The sequence below is a fragment of the Anolis carolinensis genome, chromosome 4, assembly GCF_035594765.1.
Source record: "Anolis carolinensis isolate JA03-04 chromosome 4, rAnoCar3.1.pri, whole genome shotgun sequence".
In the NCBI taxonomy this organism is placed as follows: Eukaryota; Metazoa; Chordata; class Lepidosauria; order Squamata; family Dactyloidae; genus Anolis; species Anolis carolinensis.
The window spans coordinates 182,873,871-182,894,273 of record NC_085844.1 but is presented as its reverse complement, the minus strand read 5'-3'; the positions used below and the strand labels follow the sequence as shown (position 1 = coordinate 182,894,273).

The 20,403-nt window shown below is 43.1% G+C and overlaps 1 protein-coding gene across 1 annotated transcript in view; it reads right to left on the bottom strand.

The window, feature by feature from the left end:
• The window catches only part of pik3r3 (phosphoinositide-3-kinase regulatory subunit 3), a 321,047-nt gene that overhangs the window by 289,146 nt on the left and 11,498 nt on the right, over positions 1 to 20,403 (bottom strand). The gene's annotated exons all lie outside the window — the stretch shown is intronic.

Sequence of the window (20,403 nt, the reverse complement as noted above, 5' to 3'; positions counted from 1 at the left end):
CCTATCATGAGGCTTTCTGGAGCTAAGAGTCTGTAATTTGCCCAAGTCACCTAGTGGGTTTTCATGGCTAAGTGGGGAACTGAACCTTGGTCTCCAGAGTTGTAGTCCAACACCGTAACTGCACGTTTTAGAGCCTTATAATGTATTTGTCCTCTCATGGGGAGAAGCACATTAGAATACTTTTAAAAGTTTAATATTGAATTTCTACTCCACAATTTACTTCAATTTTCATGGCACAGAAATTTCACATACTGAGTATCAGGATGCACTGCTCCTTAAATCTTGCTTTTGCATTATTATCATTAATATCACAGTCTACTGATGTTACAGTCTACTCAGGTTACTGATGGGACTCCAAAATGTGGGAATTAGTAAGGTATCGTCATCATTTACTTATTATGTCATTTCAATGTATAGTTTTATTGGTGTTTAAAGAGTGTTTTATCTTCTTGAGTCAAGACTGGGGAACATCTTATCCTACAGACATTAGGATATGAGTGGACTGGAATTTCAGCGAGGCCTCACCTCTGGCAATATAGCTAGGCTTAATAGGAACCTTGGTCCATCAACACATGGAAAGCCACATGGTTCCTAATTCACCAGTAAGAGAAAGTAAATGCAGACTCAGACTTCCATCAGATTAATATGTGCCTAAACAAGTCGGAGAAAAAAATGCTCCATCCTCCTGATCTCTGGAACATTGAGCAACTTCCTCTTCTGATTTTGAAACAAAGCTGTGGCCAAATCTCAGCCAGTAGGTAGTTGTAACATGCAAGAAATTTGAGCCAATTTCAATCTCTCATTGTCATCATCCACTTTGTTGTTGTTTGTTTGTTTGTTCAGTCGCTTCTGACTCTTTGTGACCACATGGACCAGCCCATGTCAGAGCTTCCTGTCGGCCATCACCACCCCCAGCTCCTTCAAGATCAAAGCCAGTCACTTCAAGGATACCATCCATCCATCTTGCCCTTGGTCAGCCCCTCTTCCTTTTCCCTTCCATTTTCCCCAGAATCATTATCTTCTCCAAACTTTCCTGTCCTCTCATTATGTGGCCAAAGCATACTTAGCAATAGTTTTCCATGTGCCTTAGGCAAGTGCTAGCTTAGATTTGGAGATGTCCATTTATTATGTTGTTGGAAACAACTCCCTCTCATGAAACTGCCTGTCAAACCTAGGTCAAGTTTGTTTGTATTCTTTAGTTTCATTGACTGTTTCCCCCTCCCTCCTACTGTGGGCTAAATGGACAGAGATGCTTCTCTTCACACCTTTTCCAGGAACAGCTGGATAAGCAGGGAAGCTGCCAAGAGCACTTTGCCTCCAGAGTAAGGAAGAGGCAGCAGCTGAAGGGAGATTTTGCCTGCCAGTCTATTGCAGGAGGCCCAGGCACAGTGACTGAAACCAAAACCATTTAGAGCAATGAAAACACCCTTTCTGCTGCTCTTCTTTACAGAACATGGGATTTCAATTTTTTGCTGTATTTCACCTAGAGAGAGTGCCAATTTCTGAACACTTAGTACTACAAATGACCAACTTTGCCGGATAGAAATCAAAGACGTTAGTGTGAAGTATCAATGTGTAAAAGGATGTAATCACAAGTTAGAGAATGAGACAACAAAGATTATAACGTGCATTTTTGTGGAATAAGTCTTCTTTCTCAAGCGCAGGAGTAAGGGAAACTAAGGTTTCATCTAGAATTAATGTAGTTTGATATCACTATAACTGTCATGGCTCAATGCTATGGAATCCTGAGATTTGTAGTTTGAGAGAGCAAGTTAAAGATCTTACAAAATTCTGACTCCCAGGATTCCACAGCATTGAGCCACGGCCATTAAAGTGGTATCAAATAGCATTCATTCTACAGCAGTGGTTCTCAACCTGTGGGTCCCCAGATATTTTGGCCTTCAACTCCCAGATATCCTAACAGCTGGTAAACTGGCTGGAATTTCTGGGAGTTGTGGGCCCAAAACATCTGGGGACCCACAGGTTGAGAACCGCTGTTTTACAGTGTAGTGTGGATGGACTCCTAGGAATAAAGTAGACCATAGGAGTCAGAGTTATTACTCTTCTCTGCTACCGGGTGTTGATGCCTCTGTTACAATGTCAAACTGCATTAATTCTATAGTGTATATGCACCTTTAGTTTACTCTCTTAGATGCATGGAGTTTTCAGTTACACTACTAACCTCATTAGTAATGAAGTTTGTACCATGAAATTCACTCGCTCAGTTAGTCTCTAAGGTTCTACAACATCTCTTTGTCAGATAGAGCTTCCATGCTTAGCAATCAGACACCTTTTAGGCTACTAATTAGGCTGCTATGCTGTGCTCTCTATGGGGGATGCTTTGGAGAAAAGATGAAACTTTATCAGGATACAGAATTTTGCTTTCATCTTCATTGGGGCCAGAGAACAAGAACACACATATTACACTAATACCATAGTAGCAGCACTGCTTACTGGGACATTTCCAGATCTACATGCTGGGCTTCAGACTTTAAAGTACTCAATGCTTTGAGGACTATCTCCACCTAGATGAACTTGCCTATACAAAACTAGCAAATGCTCTACTCACTGGCCTGCCTTAAAATCATTAAGACCAGGACTGGGGATATGGACAGGTTCATAATATTTGTGGATTCTGCATTATAGAACTTCCTCATATGGGATGCGTGAATCAAACATAACATGTCTAAATGTATCAAAAAGTCACTTGGTTCAAATTGTTTTTGATCAATGTGTTTACAGTGCCATGTTGCTGTCTGGTTAACATGGCATTTTCTTTCTACATTTGTTGCATTGTTTTAATGTAGAGCAGGCATGGGCAAACTTCGGCCCTCCAGGTATTTTGGACTTCAACTCCCACAATTCCTAACAGCTGGTAGGGAGTTGAAGTCCAAAACACTTGGAGGGCCAAAGTTTGCCCATGCCTGATGTAGAGGATGGGCAACCTGCACTAGGGCTGGCACCGATTTTCCACTTCTGCTTTCTTCACCATTGGTCACGCTATTTATGACGGTGCTGCCATATACCTTTGTGTCCATTGATGTCTTTCCCAAAGCAGTGAGAAAGTTATGTTGCAATACTTTCTGTCACCATTTCATTCACCCAATGAAAATAGAGGTATTGGGAATGCTGTGAAGCTGAGTTTGATTGTTTTGGAGAGCTCTCCTTGAAAATTTCTGGTTAAAAATACAATACAATACTCAAACATTATTTAAATGTTTTAAATCAAAGATGGGGTTGAGTACTGGCAGGGGCATATGTGGATCTAGGGGCTGCATACAGTTTGTGGGCCACACTTAGACTGCTCTTGTTTGACTGTAGTATATATATTTAATAATGTATTACTGTTAAGGTTTGATTACCTTACTGTGGTTTTTTAAACTTGTGTTTTATTTCCTGTCTAGGGAGGACCTGCTCTCCCAAATGTAATAATAATAAATATTTGAATAATAAAATAGAGCCAAAAATAGTACGAAGGTCAGACAGCAATATAACTCTTCAGCATTCTCATTTGTAAATAAGCTAAAGGGAATACAGTGGGATATGAGAGTAAACATACATTGGGTTGGATTTAAGTCCTTTACTGACTATCCTTTTCTGCTTGTTTTTTCTCTGATCCATATCTGAGATGCCAGGAATTTGTATTGCTGGGTATACTTTTGCATAGACACAAAAAAGGCACAGTTTCCACAAATAATGCAATGTATCATTTAACCACCTTTTTCTAGTTGTTGACACTTAAATACATTCTGACCCATTATTTGAGAATCACTGGTACTGCATGGATAGAGAAAACAACATTGGGAATATCTCTGTGGAACATTTCAATGCATTTGAAGGCTTGAAGGGATCTGCTTTTATATGACGACTACATTCTGGTGGGGAATAAAAAGATAAAGGGATGTGCAGCCATGGAAAATATATACATGGGAAAGAAGGGAGACCACCTGAAGCCCTTTGACTTCTAATGCTTCCAGATGCCACATGGTATTTGATATAAAGTGACAACGCCATCAAAGACAAGAATTTTCAAGCATGTCCTTCTCTCCCAACATTTTTCAATAACAAAGATGAAGCACCAATTCTGTTCTAAGGAGCATTCCTACCACAAAGGCTCACTGCTTGTCATTGGCACCACGTGAATTTGAAGTTTTTACTGGAACAAAAGCTTCCTGTAGATTGAGAGGTGAAGGAGAGGACAGATTGTGTGATGTGCAGCAACATAAACAAAGAGTTCTTCTGCTACCTTAAATACACGGACACGTTTTATTTGGCATAACCTTCCATGGTCTTGATTCCACTGTATACAATAGTGGTCTGGAATTTGCAAAAGATTATGCCAAATAAAATGTATCCATGTTTAGTATGTCACAAGACTCTTTGTTGTCTCTGGTGATTGCATGCTAAGGCAGAACGTGAATTTCAGCAAATTCTGGGGAAGCTGCTGAGCTCCTAATGCCAGTTCATTTTTTATGAAATCTCCCCTACAGCACCTAGTATTCTTTGGCAGTTTTCCATCCAAGTACTAACTGGGGCTGGCTCTACTTAACTTCCAAGATCAGACATAACATAATGCCTTTAGGATATTTAGAAGAATCAATTTTTTCCAAAGAGTGGTTTTATATTGCTTATTAATTTATGTTCCTTCAAATTGTCTATGGTAACCATATAACTAGAGTTTTCATAAATAAGTATTCAGAAGTACCATCAGCTTCCTCTGAATATAGCCTATGCTATGCTTTCAAGTATTGTCCAGCCCTAGTCCGGCTCAGCTTCCTAGATCAGATAGGATCTATTGTCTCTGGGATATTTAGACAACCACACACATTTTTACTACTATTATAAAAATGGGTAGAAAGGTCTGAGAAATTATCCAGGCATCTACCCTGCATTTACTACTAGTGAATTTAGACACTGAATACAACTGGTGTTAAAAAGTTATATTATCAATTAGTTCTGATGCCATAGAGCCACTGGAGTATTCTTGTGTAACTTGAGAGAAAATGAGAGCTCAGCAAGTGTCAAGGACAGAACGCCACAAGATTCAAAGTAACAGAGTTTATTAGATTACAGAACTCAAAAAATGCCCGTAAAACACAAGGGCCAGGCAGTTTTTGCCTTTAGGAGCAAAAAGGGGCAAAAGTAAATGTTCAAAAGATAAACCGGATTAAACCGGAGTTTAATCCGGGTAAAAACAAACTGCTTGCGTCAGCCTGGGTATAAACGAAACGAAAGCCAAGGAACAAAAGATACAAAGAATGCAACTAATTGGCAGCAGATTCCTCTCTGCTGCCAACACTGTGCTTAGAGTAACTTGCGTCGCTCCCCCACACACACAGCAGACAGGATCTCCAACACGAGTAAAACAGCCAAGGATTGTAGCAGTTGAGTAGACCAGTTCCGTTCCGTAGATCAAAGCCAGAAGCAGACGTTTGTAGTTTTTCCAAGTCCAAGAAGGGGGGAAGACAAGCCGTGGTCAGTTCAGTCCGAGTTCTCAAAGCAGGAGATGGCGTCCGTCAAGAAGACGACGGAGGGTCAAGCTAATAAGAGTAAGCACAGGTTTGCACAAACAAATGCCCACACAATCCCTCCCGCCGTCTGACCCTGGATTCCAATCAACTTACGTCACAGCACAGGAAAGCACACAAGTCTTCAGGGAAGCGTCCCACACACACACGGATCCCAAGCGTTTGCCCAGATTACCTTGCCCAACGCAATTTGCAATTGCTCCCAAGCCCCATTTTATGCCAGTTACAAATCTTCATCACTGTCAGCTGTCCTCCTTAACCCGGGCGTTTCCTCATCACTTTCCTCGTCAGAGCTGGAACACCTCTGACTACGCCCAACAGCATCTCCAGCTGTGGATCCCGTCCCATCCCTCCAGCTAAACCATGGGTCTAATCCTGAAGGTCCCCATTCATCTTCTGTCCCATCATGGCCAGTGGCACCCACTTCCTCCCTTACCCGAGTCCAATCCATCTCATCCTCCTCTGAGCTAACCAGCCCCTCCTCCATTCTCTCCGTAAACCCTTCGAAAGACTCCTCGTCAGATGGTGCTGCAAATATGTCTCGCAGTCTTTTTCTCTCTCGCTCCTCGAGAGTATCTGACTCTCGAGGAGTCTTACGCCCACGTCTGTCAGTAACAGAGCCATGAGGCTCAATCATAACACTATCCCCTCTCACAAAGGCCTCCTCCCCCGATGGCGGAGAAGTGGCAGTGATACCCTCCGCTATAGCACCACGACGACTAGAGGTATCAAGTTTCAACAGCGAACGATGAAAGACTGGATGGATCTTTAAACTAGACGGTAAACGCAAACGAAACGCAACAGAAGAAATCTTTTTAACGATAGGAAAGGGACCCAAATACCGAGGCGCAAACTTTCCCCCAGCCTGTTTAATATGTTTGGAAGATAACCACACCAAATCCCCTTCTTCCAACTCCTCCCCTGCCTGCCTGTGGCGGTCAGCCTGAGTCTTCTGCGTTGCCTTAGCTTCCAACAGTAAGCGACGGGCAACATCATGCAATGCAGCCATTTCCGAAGAGCGGTACACAGGGTCCGAAGAGACCACATTGGTCGACGGCGCCACACCTCCCCGTGGGTGAAAACCATAAGTTAGCTCAAATGGCGTATGCTGACTAGACGTGTGCACCGCATTGTTGTAAGCAAATTCCGCCACCGGTAACCACTTTACCCAAGCCGTGGGTTGATCTAAACAAAAACAACGCAGATACTGCTCTAAGAGCCCATTAACCCGTTCCGACTGTCCATCCGTTTGCGGATGGAAAGCTGAAGACACGTTTAACTTAGTCCCCAAACACTCATGGAAGTGTTTCCAAAAGCGTGACACAAATTGCGGAGCCCTATCTGAAATAATCACCTCGGGTGCTCCGTGCAAACGATAGATGTGCTTTGTAAATAGTAAGGCCAACGTAGGGGCCGCCGGAATGGTTGAACAAGGAATAAAATGAGCCAGTTTACTAAATAAATCCACCACCACCCAAATACAAGTGTAACCCCCAGACTTAGGCAAATCTGAAATAAAATCCATGGAAATGATTTGCCATGGCCTCTCCGGAACAGGTAAAGACGATAACAACCCTCTAGGGCGCCCAACAGGCGTCTTACTCTGCTGACAAACGGCGCAGCTGTCACAAAAGCGCAGAATGTCTTGCCGCATCTTTGGCCACCAGTAGCTCCTGGTGATAAGCTGTACGGTCTTGAACCTGCCAAAGTGCCCAGCCATGGGTTCGTCATGGTGGGCTCTAATCACCTCCAACCTGAGGGCCCCCACTGGTACGTAAACCTGCCCCCTACGCACCAATACCCCGTCTTGATCCTGGAGATGCGGCAGTATGGTACGGTTACCTGCAGAGAGCAGCATCAGTTGCTCCTGAGTCCACACATCATCCTTCTGAGCCTCAAGGATCTGGTCATGTAACCCAAGCTCATTATCTACAACACACAGAGAGGCAGTAGGCAAGATGGTCTGACATACTACCTGCTCATTGGTCTTAAATTCCGGCTTGCGGGATAAAGCATCGGCCCGCAAGTTTGCCTTCCCCTCCACGAACTGCACCTTGAAGTTAAACCTGGAGAAAAACAAAGCCCAGCGGATTTGACGCTGGTTTAACTTCTTTGCTGTTTGCAAGTGCTCTAAGTTCTTGTGATCAGATCTGACCACGATCTGGTGCCGTGCCCCTTCAAGCCAGTGCCGCCACACCTCAAACGCCACCTTAATCGCCAACAACTCCTTCTCCCATATGGTATAGTTCTGCTCGAAGGGTGTTAGTTGCCGCGAGTAAAATCCACAGGGACGCAAGGTCCCTGAGGAATCCTTCTGAGACAATACAGCCCCCAACGCGTAGCTAGAAGCGTCCGCTTCTACCACGAACGGTCTGTCAACATCAGGATGGGTTAGTATGTTGTCCGATTGAAAACTAGACTTTAGTTGTAGAAACGCCTCGTGAGCTTCCCGCCCCCACACAAATGGCTGTTTCTTGCGCAGAAGCTGCGTCAAAGGTACCGTGAGCTTTGCAAAATTCGGAATAAACTCCCGGTAGTAATTAGCGAAACCCAAGAACCTTTGTACATCCTTCTTAGTCTTCAGCTCCTGCCATGAGTTGACGGCGTCAACCTTATGTGGGTCCATTTTAAGTTCCCTACCTGACACTACATGACCTAGGAACTCCACTTCAGGCACATGAAAGACGCACTTGGAAGCCTTGGCGAAAAGCCCATTAGCCCGCAGTCGGTGCAGAACCTGCTTGACATGTTGACGATGTTCTTTCTCGTCCTTAGAAAAAATCAAGATATCATCCAAATAAATCACTAAAAATTGATCAATTAGGTCCCTGAACACATCGTTCATGAACCTCTGGAATACCGCAGGAGCATTACAAAGCCCAAAAGGCATGACTCGGAACTCGTGGCATCCGAAACACGTGTTAAATGCCGTCTTCCATTCATCCCCTTCCCGTATACGGATTAAGTTATAGGCCCCCCGCAGGTCAAGCTTGGTAAAGACCTTAGCCCCTTGCACCCTTGATAACAGTTCCGAGATTAAAGGGAGCGGGTACCTATCCCGAATGGTGTATTTGTTTAGGATCCGATAGTCACAGACCAGCCTAAGTTCCCCAGTCTTTTTGGCTACAAAGAATACTGGTGCCGCAGTTGGAGAACTAGATGGGCGAATAAACCCCTTGGCTAAATTTTCATCTAGAAACTCCCGCAAAGCTTGCCTTTCCGGTACAGTCAAGGCATACAGCCTCCCTGCTGGCAGTTTCGCACCTTCTGCCAACTTGATGGCGCAATCATATGGCCTGTGCGGTGGTAATTTGTCCGCTTCTCTTTTACAAAATACATCCGAGAACTCCCCATACTCAGCAGGCACTCCCTCCATATCAGAATGAGTAACATTTAGAGTGCAACAATCCTGCCTCTTTAAGATCACTTTACGTGTTGCCCAATCTACTTGTGGGTTTACTACAGCTAGCCAATCCATCCCCAGGATCACATCATATCTAGGCAAGCTCGTAATATCCCACACAAACGTTCCCGTTACTCCCTGCACCTCCCACGTTACTGCTGAGGTTTCATGGTTAACCACCCCAGTCTCCAGCAGTCTCCCATCTGCTCCTTCCACCCACACGTCGCATGCCTTGCGCACTCTAGGAATGCCATGCTTCTTAGCAAACTCAATATCTACATAGGAGACCGTAGCTCCTGAGTCCAGCAGTGCCAAAGTAGAAACAAGTTCCCTTCCCCCAACAGATAATGTAATGGGTACGAAAACATGCTTCCTCCCCTCAGTTGACTGCTTGAGGAGCCCTAGTGCGTTGGACTCACGTCGCACTAGGGCTGGCCTTTTCCCGAAAGCTGGGAAGGTTTCACATTACAATTTTTGGCAAAATGCCCAGCATTCCCACAGTACAAACACAAGCCCAGCTGCCTCCTACGGCCCTTTTCCTCTGTAGACAGCTTTTTAAAGGCCCCAAGCTCCATGGGCTCTTCCCCCATCACCACAGGTGCCCTGGTTACATGCATGGGTGGCGCACACATTGCTTTTGAGTGTTTACGAGCCTCGAACCTTGCGTCTAAACGCAGCACCTTAGCTACTAAGGCGTCCCAGCTTTCAGCCGGCTCCAAGCGTGCTAATTCATCCTGGAGCATATCACTTAACCCGGCAGTAAATAAAAGCATGAATGCATTTTCCCCCCAATCCAGCTGGTGGCGATACAGGTTAAACTTATTTAAGTAATCCAAAACAGTCCCCTTTCCCTGTTTCAACCGATACAGAGCCCACCCAGCGTTCTCCGTGCGGAGAGGATCCCCAAAAGTATCAGTTAACAACTTTTTGAAATTATTCAAATTGTCCTTGACTGGGTCATTTCCCAAAATTAAATTAGTGGCCCATTGTCCTGCGGGACCGGTCAACAAACTCAAAATAAAGGCCACCTTGCTAGTGTCTGTAGGAAAAGCATGAGCACTGAGCTGAGAAAAATAAAGCTCCACTTGTGCCAAAAAGGTTGGCAACTTGCACCTGGTTCCGTCAAAGCGTTCAGGAGTCAAAACATGTCCTTTCACAGCCTGAGCTGTTTGGCTAACGGTAAAAGCCGTTTGCAATTGGTCTACTTTGGCCCGTAACTCATCCATCGTCTTCCTGACGGGTTTATTGCTGCAATAAACTTTTTATGGGCGTTGGGCAATCTGTCAAGGACAGAACGCCACAAGATTCAAAGTAACAGAGTTTATTAGATTACAGAACTCAAAAAATGCCCGTAAAACACAAGGGCCAGGCAGTTTTTGCCTTTAGGAGCAAAAAGGGGCAAAAGTAAATGTTCAAAAGATAAACCGGATTAAACCGGAGTTTAATCCGGGTAAAAACAAACTGCTTGCGTCAGCCTGGGTATAAACGAAACGAAAGCCAAGGAACAAAAGATACAAAGAATGCAACTAATTGGCAGCAGATTCCTCTCTGCTGCCAACACTGTGCTTAGAGTAACTTGCGTCGCTCCCCCACACACACAGCAGACAGGATCTCCAACACGAGTAAAACAGCCAAGGATTGTAGCAGTTGAGTAGACCAGTTCCGTTCCGTAGATCAAAGCCAGAAGCAGACGTTTGTAGTTTTTCCAAGTCCAAGAAGGGGGGAAGACAAGCCGTGGTCAGTTCAGTCCGAGTTCTCAAAGCAGGAGATGGCGTCCGTCAAGAAGACGACGGAGGGTCAAGCTAATAAGAGTAAGCACAGGTTTGCACAAACAAATGCCCACACAATCCCTCCCGCCGTCTGACCCTGGATTCCAATCAACTTACGTCACAGCACAGGAAAGCACACAAGTCTTCAGGGAAGCGTCCCACACACACACGGATCCCAAGCGTTTGCCCAGATTACCTTGCCCAACGCAATTTGCAATTGCTCCCAAGCCCCATTTTATGCCAGTTACAAATCTTCATCACTGTCAGCTGTCCTCCTTAACCCGGGCGTTTCCTCATCACTTTCCTCGTCAGAGCTGGAACACCTCTGACTACGCCCAACAGCATCTCCAGCTGTGGATCCCGTCCCATCCCTCCAGCTAAACCATGGGTCTAATCCTGAAGGTCCCCATTCATCTTCTGTCCCATCATGGCCAGTGGCACCCACTTCCTCCCTTACCCGAGTCCAATCCATCTCATCCTCCTCTGAGCTAACCAGCCCCTCCTCCATTCTCTCCGTAAACCCTTCGAAAGACTCCTCGTCAGATGGTGCTGCAAATATGTCTCGCAGTCTTTTTCTCTCTCGCTCCTCGAGAGTATCTGACTCTCGAGGAGTCTTACGCCCACGTCTGTCAGTAACAGAGCCATGAGGCTCAATCATAACAGCAAGCTATTGACTTCTAGCTATATAATTCAGTGTATTTGAGGTCATACGATTGCAGTTTACCACTGAGAATTATTTTATGCCAATATGGATTTCTTAATGACATCTGAGAAAGCATATTGGGATTTCCTAAGATTCACAAAGGACACATAACTACCAAGCATGCATTTTAACTACCAATTCTACACATTTGACTGGCAGGAGATGTTCGACTAGCAGTAATCAAAACTGAAAGTGATGTTGCTAAGAGAATCATAAAAAACCATGCAGGGATATATTCTGTCATGTGGCACATATCCCTGGATGCCTTTGAAGAATCATTAAATAGCTATTGTTAGACACAACAGTAACTCACACTTGAATTGCTATGACTGCAATTCCCTTCCTGGTACTTGAAATTTCTTTCATTTTTTTATTAACTCCAAATACCAGAAAGCAAAGTAGTTGTAAACAACAATAATAATTATCATCAAGTCTACTTCAACTTATTCACCATCCCATGACTGAAAAGCCTTAAAAGGCTTTGGTCATCAACAAGTTCGCACAGGTCTTGCAGACTAAGGGTCATTGTTGCCTTTACTGAATCAATTCATCTGTAAGGTGGTCTTCCTCATTTCCTATTCATTTTAAATTTAGCAAGCATTACTTTCTTTTTTCCAATAATCAGTATTATCCCATGATATGGCCACAATACAATAGCCATAGTTTGACCACTGTGACAGCAACCAAAAAAGTCTAAACTGGGGTGGAAATTATGTAGTCTTTCAGGTGCTGCTGGACTATAATTACTAGAACCTCTATCCAACATAGCCAGTGGCAAGGAATGCTGAGAGATTTAATCTAACAATATATGAAGGGATGCTTGATTTCCACTTCTAATCTATAAGGTAGATAAAGATGTAAAACCTTCCTCCAGAGGATAGAGGAAATTTTTGGCCTAAAGCTCCCAACACCCTGAGTCAATTTAGGCATTAAGGATGTGGATTTATGAGAATTATAGTACAAAAACATCTGGAGAGTCACAGTTGCCTATCCCTGCCCTCTTGAAGGAAGATTAACAAGACATTCATTCAATTAATTGGTTCTTCCTCACCAGGAGTCCTCCAGATGGGTTGCACAAACACAAGTAGTCACATGTTTAAAAGCAATGGAAGCAGGAGCCCAGAAAGACACAATTCTTAAAATGCCTGAACTGTTTGTTGTAGTTGTGTCCAACAATTATGGAAATACAGTAGGTTTCCACTTTTCTGACGTTAGAGGTGTAAGGCCTCCACAAAAGTGAGAAAAATGCAAATAAAATGCCTCCAATGTTTGTTGATCATAGAATCATGCTAGAGGACCTCAAATGCCTAGAGAGGTTTTCTCTCTAATGATCTCTAGTTCCTTCAGTATGACTCTATAATCAACTCTGGGTGGGAATTGACTACGTAGAGTCACACTGGAGAACCTAGAGATTCCTGGAGAGGACAAACCAGTGAATAATCAAATTCGCAAAAATTAAACCCACAAATGAGGAGGTCCACTATATATTTATTTAAGCGCTTCTAGAAGTATAAGAGAAAGTATCAACATTTTTTAATATAAGATCAAAAGTATTTTGAAGCAGGGGTACAAAATACCATTTACATGAAACACAACAAACTGCAGGCGTATTTTCTATCTCTAATGTATATAGTGTATTATATAGAATCATAGAATAGTAGAGTTGGAAGAGACCTCATGGACCATCCAGTCCAACCCCCTGCCAAGAAGCAGGAAATCGCATTCAAAGCACCCCTGACAGATGGCCATCCAGCCTCTGCTTAAAAGCCTCCAAGGAAGGAGCCTCCACCACAGCCCGGGGGAGAGAGTTCCACTGTCGAACAGCCCTCACAGTGAGGAAGTTCTTCCTGATGTTCAGGTGGAATCTCCTTTCCTGTAGTTTGAAGCCATTGTTCCGTGTCCTCATCTGCAGGGCAGCAGAAAACAAGCTTGCTCCCTCCTCCCTATGACTTCCCTTCACGTATTTGTACATGGCTATCATGTCTCCTCTCAGCCTTCTCTTCTGCAGGCTAAACATGACAAGCTCTTTAAGCCGCTCCTCATAGGGCTTGTTCTCCAGACCCTTAATCATTTTAGTCGCCCTCCTCTGGACGCTTTCTAGCTTGTCAACATCTCCCTTCAACTGTGGTGCCCAGAATTGGACGCAGTATTCCAGGTGTGGTCTGACCAAGGCAGAATAAAGGGGGAGCATGACTTCCCTGGATCTAGACGCTATATCCCTATTGATGCAGGCCAGAATCCCATTGGCTTTTTTAGCTGCTGCATCACATTGTTGGCTCATGTTTAACTTGTTGTCCACGAGGACTCCAAGGTCTTTTTCGCACACACTGCTGTCAAGCCAGGCGTCCCCCATTCTGTATCTTTGATTTCCATTTTTTCTGCCGAAATGAAGTATCTTGCATTTGTCCCAGTTGAACTTCATTTTGTTAGTTTCGGCCCATCTCTCTAGTCTGTCAAGATCGTTTTGAATTCTGCTCCTGTCTTCTGGAGTGTTAGCTATCCCTCCCAGTTTTGTGTCGTCTGCAAACTTGATGATCGTGCCTTCTAACCCTTCGTCTAAGTCGTTAATAAAGATGTTGAACAGAACCGGGCCCAGGACGGAGCCCTGCGGCACTCCACTTGTCACTTCTTTCCATGATGAAGATGACGCATTGGTGAGCACCCTTTGGGTTCGTTCGCTTAGCCAATTGCAGATCCACCTAACCGTAGTTTTGTCTAGCCCACATTTTACTAGTTTATTTGCCAGAAGGTCGTGGGGGACTTTGTCGAAGGCCTTACTGAAATCCAGGTAGGCTACATCCACAGCATTCCCTGTATCGACCCAACTCGTAACTCTATCGAAAAAAGAGATCAGATTAGTTTGGCATGACTTGTTTTTGGTAAATCCGTGTTGACTATTAGCAATGACCGCATTTGTTTCTAAGTGTTCGCAGACCACTTCCTTGATGATCTTTTCCAGAATCTTGCCTGGTATCGATGTGAAGCTGACCGGACGGTAATTGTTTGGGTCGTTCTTTTTTCCCTTCTTGAAGATAGGGACCACATTCGCCCTCCTCCAATCTGCTGGGACTTCTCCCGTTCTCCAAGAACTCTCGAAGATAATTGCTAATGGTTCTGAAATAACTTCCGCTAATTCCTTCAATACTCTTGGATGTAGCTGATCTGGCCCTGGGGACTTGAATTCATTTAGAGAGGCCAGGTGTTCCTGGACAGCTTGTTTCCCTATTTGGGGTTGGATTTCCCCCAATCCTTCGTCCATTCCATGTTGCTGAGGTTGAAGATGGCTTTCTTTTTGTGAGAAGACCGAGGCAAAGAAGGCATTGAGCAGTTCTGCCTTTTCCCTGTCCCCTGTCGCCATCACCCCATCTTCTCCTTGCAGAGGCCCTATCGCCTCCTTTTTCTTCCTTTTTCTACCAACGTAAGCAAAAAAGCCTTTTTTGTTGTTTTTTATGTCCCTGGCAAGCCTGAGCTCATTTTGGGCTTTAGCCTTGCGAACCTTTTCCCTACAGGTGTTGGCTATACGTTTGAATTCTTCTTTGGAGATTTCTCCCCTTTTCCACTTCTTGTGCATGTCACTTTTGAGCTTTAGCTCAGTTAGAAGTTCTTTGGACATCCATTCTGGCTTCTTTGCACTTGTCTTATTTTTCTTCTTTGTTGGCACTGTTTGCATTTGCGCCTTGAGTATTTCACTTTTGAAAAACTCCCATCCATCCTTAACTCCCTTGTTTTTTAATATTGGCGTCCATGGAATGCCGCTCAGTAATTCCTTCATTTTTTGGAAGTCAGCTCTCTTAAAGTCGAGAATGCGTGTTTGACTTGTCTTAGTTTCAGCATTCCTTTGTATTGCAAACTCCAGGAGCACATGGTCACTTGCCCCTAAGGATCCAACCACTTCAACTGTATTGATCAGGTCTTCCACATTTGTTAAGATTAGATCAAGAATTGCTGATCCTCTTGTTGCCTCTTCTACCTTCTGGACCATAAAATTGTCTGCAAGGCAAGTGAGGAATTTGTTGGACTTTGTACTCTTGGCTGAGTTTGTTTTCCAGCAGATATCGGAATAATTGAAATCGCCCATGACTACTATATCTCTTCTTTGTGCCTGTTTGGTCAGCTGTTGACAGAAGGCTTCATCAAGTCCTTCATCCTGACTCGGAGGTCTGTAGTAGACACAAGATCTTTTTGAGTCCCGGTTCCCTTGATTCTTATCCAGATGCTTTCAAGCTGGTTTCCCGGATTACAGTCTTGCATTTCTTCTGCAACGTAACTGTTTTTGACATATAAAGCTACTCCCCCTCCTCTCTCTTTTGTTCTATTTCTGTGAAAGAGATTATAGCCCTCAATGGCTACATTCCAGTGATGGGAGTCATCCCACCAGGTTTCAGTGATGCCTATGACATCGTATGTGTGGTGCTGTGCTAAGAGTTGGAGTTCGTCTTGCTTATTTCCCATGCTCTGAGCGTTGGTGTAAAGACATGTAAGCCCCTGTGACCTCCTCTTGAGCTATTTATTTGGGATTATTGTGCTCTCCGTACTTGGTCCTTGCTGTGTTTGTGCAGCCCTCCGTTTAGCCTTTTGGCGGTTCCCTGTGGTCGTGGGTAATATAGTGTTTGCCAGGCTGTTGTTCCCTTCCCTCAGTGGATCTAGTTTAAAGTGCGCCTGATGAGGTTTGTGAGTCTGTGTGCAAAAAGATGTTTTCCTGCTTGTGTGAGATGCACCCCATCACTTGCCAATAGGCCATCCTCCTGGAAGAGTAGACCATGGTCAAGGAAGCCAAAATGCTCCTCTTGGCACCATTTTCTGAGCCAGTTATTGACCTGTACTATTTTTCCGGTCCTTGTAGAGCCGTGTCCTACAATGGGGAGGAGGGATGAAAAGATCACATGTACATTATACAGTTTTAGCTTTGTTCCCAGAGCTCGAAAATCATTTGTGATCTTTTGAAAAGTATGCCTAGCGGTGTCATTGGTACCTACATGAATCAACATAAGGTGGGGAGGGTGATGGGGCTTTAGGAGCCTGCTGAGCCTCTGAGTGATATGGTGTATTTTTGCCCCCGGGAGGCAGCATGTTTCTCGAGCCATATTGTGATAGCTAATTCATTTTCTACAAATAACTTTTTTATTTATTCAATCCAAACACTTTAAAAGTAAATACTCCTTACTATTAATCCATTAATAATACATTCCAAACTCTTTTTTTCTACTCAAGGTAAGCCAACTAAAATCTACTTCTCTTAAAACTGCGCTAAACTCATGCAAACACAAGAACACAAAATCCTGAACAATACTTCAATGTAAAGTTGTTGCTATAAACCAGTGTTTCTCAAACTGTGGTCCTTCAGATGTTTTGGAGTTCCGTTCGCGGAAATCCCAGTCAGCTTACCAACTGTTAGGAATTGTGGGAGTTGAAGTCCAAAACATTTGGAGGCGCACAGTTTGAGAAACTCTGCTATAAACAATATACCTCACAATAAACAATATACCCAATAACCTCTGAGGATGCCTACCAGAGATGTGGGTGAAACGTCAGGAGAGAATGCTTCTGGAACATGGCCATACAGCCCAGAAAACACACAACAACCCTCTGCTATAAACAATTGCCTTTTATTCCATACACAGTGGATCCTTGATATCTGCACAGATTGCAGAGCTTTTAGTTCCAGCATCCCTTGTGGATACCAAAATCTGTCCATGCTTTTATCCCATTATATACAATGGCAGTATAAAATAATATTTGTTTCTGTGTTTTGGATTCAGAAAGATATTTAAAAGCTGTGGATAGTTGAATCTGTGGATGCAGAATCCATGGATACGGAGAGCTGTGTAATTGCTTGCTCATGCTGCTTCACTGGTCTTTATACTGACCTTTTGACATAAGACCCTGACTCTAACTGCCATAGAAATTGTAGTCTAAATATTTTCCCCCTCAAGTTCTGTCAATCAGATGCAATGAAAAGTATCAATTCTTCCAATAACGTTTGTTATAAAGAACTCACTGACCCCAACAGAAAAGGCAGGGGTCATCAATGATGGCTCTACCAAGTTGGAACAAACCCCTCAGTCTGCTGAATATATATTTTTGGCTTAATTTCCCAGGGAGAAGCAAAACCTCCTGGTCTTTGCAGTACATTACTGCCCTATTAAGCCTCCCTGCAATGTAATGCAAGTCTATTAAAACATAGCCCCAAAACTTTTCATTCAGTAATTAAATAGTCCATTTTAAATGTAGCATGCTTCTCAGAGCAGATGCCTATGTGGCTACAGAGGAACTGGAGAACACATGTTCTCTATTCAGTAGGAATAATTTTCAGCCTTTCATCCACAGAAAGGAAGTTGATGAAAACCTAAACCTATCCCCACCCCTTGAGTGTTTCTCGGTTTCCTGTGTTTGCCTTTCTTCAGGCAAGTTTGCCCACGCCTTGCATAGGACCTTTCTTATCATTGCTCCTTGATGGTAGAACTAGATTTTGTAGGTCCAATTGGTATTGATCCCAACTGGTAGTGATTAGTTCATATCAATTGATTCACTTTGGTGCCAAGTTAAAATATGGGTTTTATATAAACCTTCAGGGTCAAATTATTTGCAAATCGGTAGCTATACATATTTAAGTATTCTTCTTCAATGCACGAATATTATCAAAACATCTGGATGGCGTGAGGTTGAGGGAGGGTGTTCAAATCATCATCATCAAAAAAAAAAAAAAAGAGCCAGGAAAAAGAAGGGGGAAATAGATGGGTGAAATGAGCTGAATTTTCCCTTCCAGGGATGGCCTTAGTATTCAGAAGAGTAAGTCAGCCCCCTCAGTCAGCAGATTTCAGGGCATTGTGAAAAGAGAACGCATTGTTATTTGTTTACATTTCTACTGAAGAGTTGCTTGAAGGAATTTCTTCCTCCTGTGCCAAAAAACGTGTCTATGCACCTTAGCTTAGGATATGAAGGATTATGTTGCCACTTTGCCTAGGACAGCAAAATGCCTTGGACTTGTTATGTTCCTCTTACTCAAGCCATCCTCTCTATAATTCAACAGTTGATCTCCTTTATCACAGTTCATAGAATCATGCATTTACAAGGGAAATCCAGTCTAACACCCTGTCATGCAGGAATAAACCATCAAACCAATCTCAACAAATAGCCTTCAGCTTCTGTTTAAAAGCCTCCAAAGAAGAAGACTCCACCACATTCTGAGGCACCATACTCCACAGCTGAATAGCAATTACCATCACAAAGTTTTCCTAATGTTTAGGTGGAATCGTATTCCCCAAGGCTTCAATTTATTGCTCTGTGTCCTGGAGCTCTGTATCCTGTCTTCCATCTTCAGTATGTCATCTTTTAAAATATTTAACCATAGCTATCATGTCTCCTTTCAACCTTTTCTTCTCCAGACTAAGCATATCCAGTTCCCTAAGCCACTTCTCATAGGGCTTGGCCTCCAGACCTCTGATTATTTTGGTCACTTTCTTTGGACATCTTCCAGTTTGTAAATATCCTTCTTGAATTTGTGGTGCTCATAACCAGACACAGTATTCCAGGAAAGGTCTGACCAAAGCAGAATAGAGTGGTACCATACATCCCTCAATCTAGACACTATTCTCCTACTGATGCAACCTAGAATTGCATTTACTTTTGAAGTTAAGCACTGGTACTGGAAGTACAGCTCTTTGAGAAGAAAGCTGCTCTCTTCTGTCTCATGGCAAGGTTGATCTTGACAAAAATTTAAGCAGGAGAATGCATATTAAAAATTCTCCTCAAGCAGGACATTAATAGTACACAAAGGCTTTTCCAAACAATTGCTGTTTTAGTTTATGGTTTGTTTGTTTTTTGATGCACAGCTCATCTGTACTTTACATTGACGAAATCACATCCTGATGCACGGATATCACACTATATAACCTATGTTATTCCTGCCCCATAATCTTAGATAATCTGTATATGTGTGCCTTCAAGTCACCTGTTATGTTATGCTAACCCCATCCATTTCAAAAGCAAGGAAATGTTAGAGGCGGTGTGGCAAGTTCTTTCCTCTGAAATATCACCTACAGCATCAGGTATTTGTTAACAGTCCCCATCCAGATACTAACCAGGACTGACCATGCTTAGCTTCCAAAATCAGATGGTATCTAGTGTCTTTAGGGTATTTCTGCCTGTTATATTCTCATAATTATAATTTTATAATATCATAATTAAAATCTATAATTACTAAGGGTATTTTAATGGAAAAGTGCTCTCTGTCTGGTTAAACACTATCACTTCACTTGTATGAAAACTGTGAAAAGATGTTCTGGGAATATTGACTATGAGTCATATCACAATCCCCTGATAGATACTTTCTTTGTGGGGCTGCTCAACTTCATACATTGCTGATCTTTTCATTGACAAAACTGGAGGGAATGTGACCACAGAATAGGAACTAGACATTGGTTATAAATTATTTTTTATTCTGTCTGCATTTGCTTCTTAATATTTTAGAAGAAAAATAACAAAAGCAAATTACAAGAATATGGTTCATGGCTGGGACAGCTAATACTGTAGAGAAATAACAGAGGGCAAAGAAGCCAATGAACAGAGGACTTGTATGGATTAAGGAGTGCAAAATCTGTTGATAAAGTAGCAAGAGTAGTGGGATGATGGAAAACATGGAAGTAGAAGCCTAGAAGCAGGGCAAATATCAGATGGAAGGGAAAACCTATTTGTCCAGATATCCTTTCAGCTACCAATGTGTTCATCTGACTACCACCTGTCCTACTGTTATAATAGCTACAGTAGAGTCTCACTTATCCAACATAAACGGGCCGGCAGAACGTTGGATAAGCGAATATGTTGGATAATAAGGAGAGATGAAGGAGAAGCTTATTAAACATATTATTAAACATAGGTTATGATTTTACAAATTAAGCACCAAAACATCATGTTATGCAACAAGTTTGACAGAAAAAGTAGTTCAATACGCAGTAATGCTATGTAGTAATTACTGTATTTATGAATTTAGCACCCAAAAAT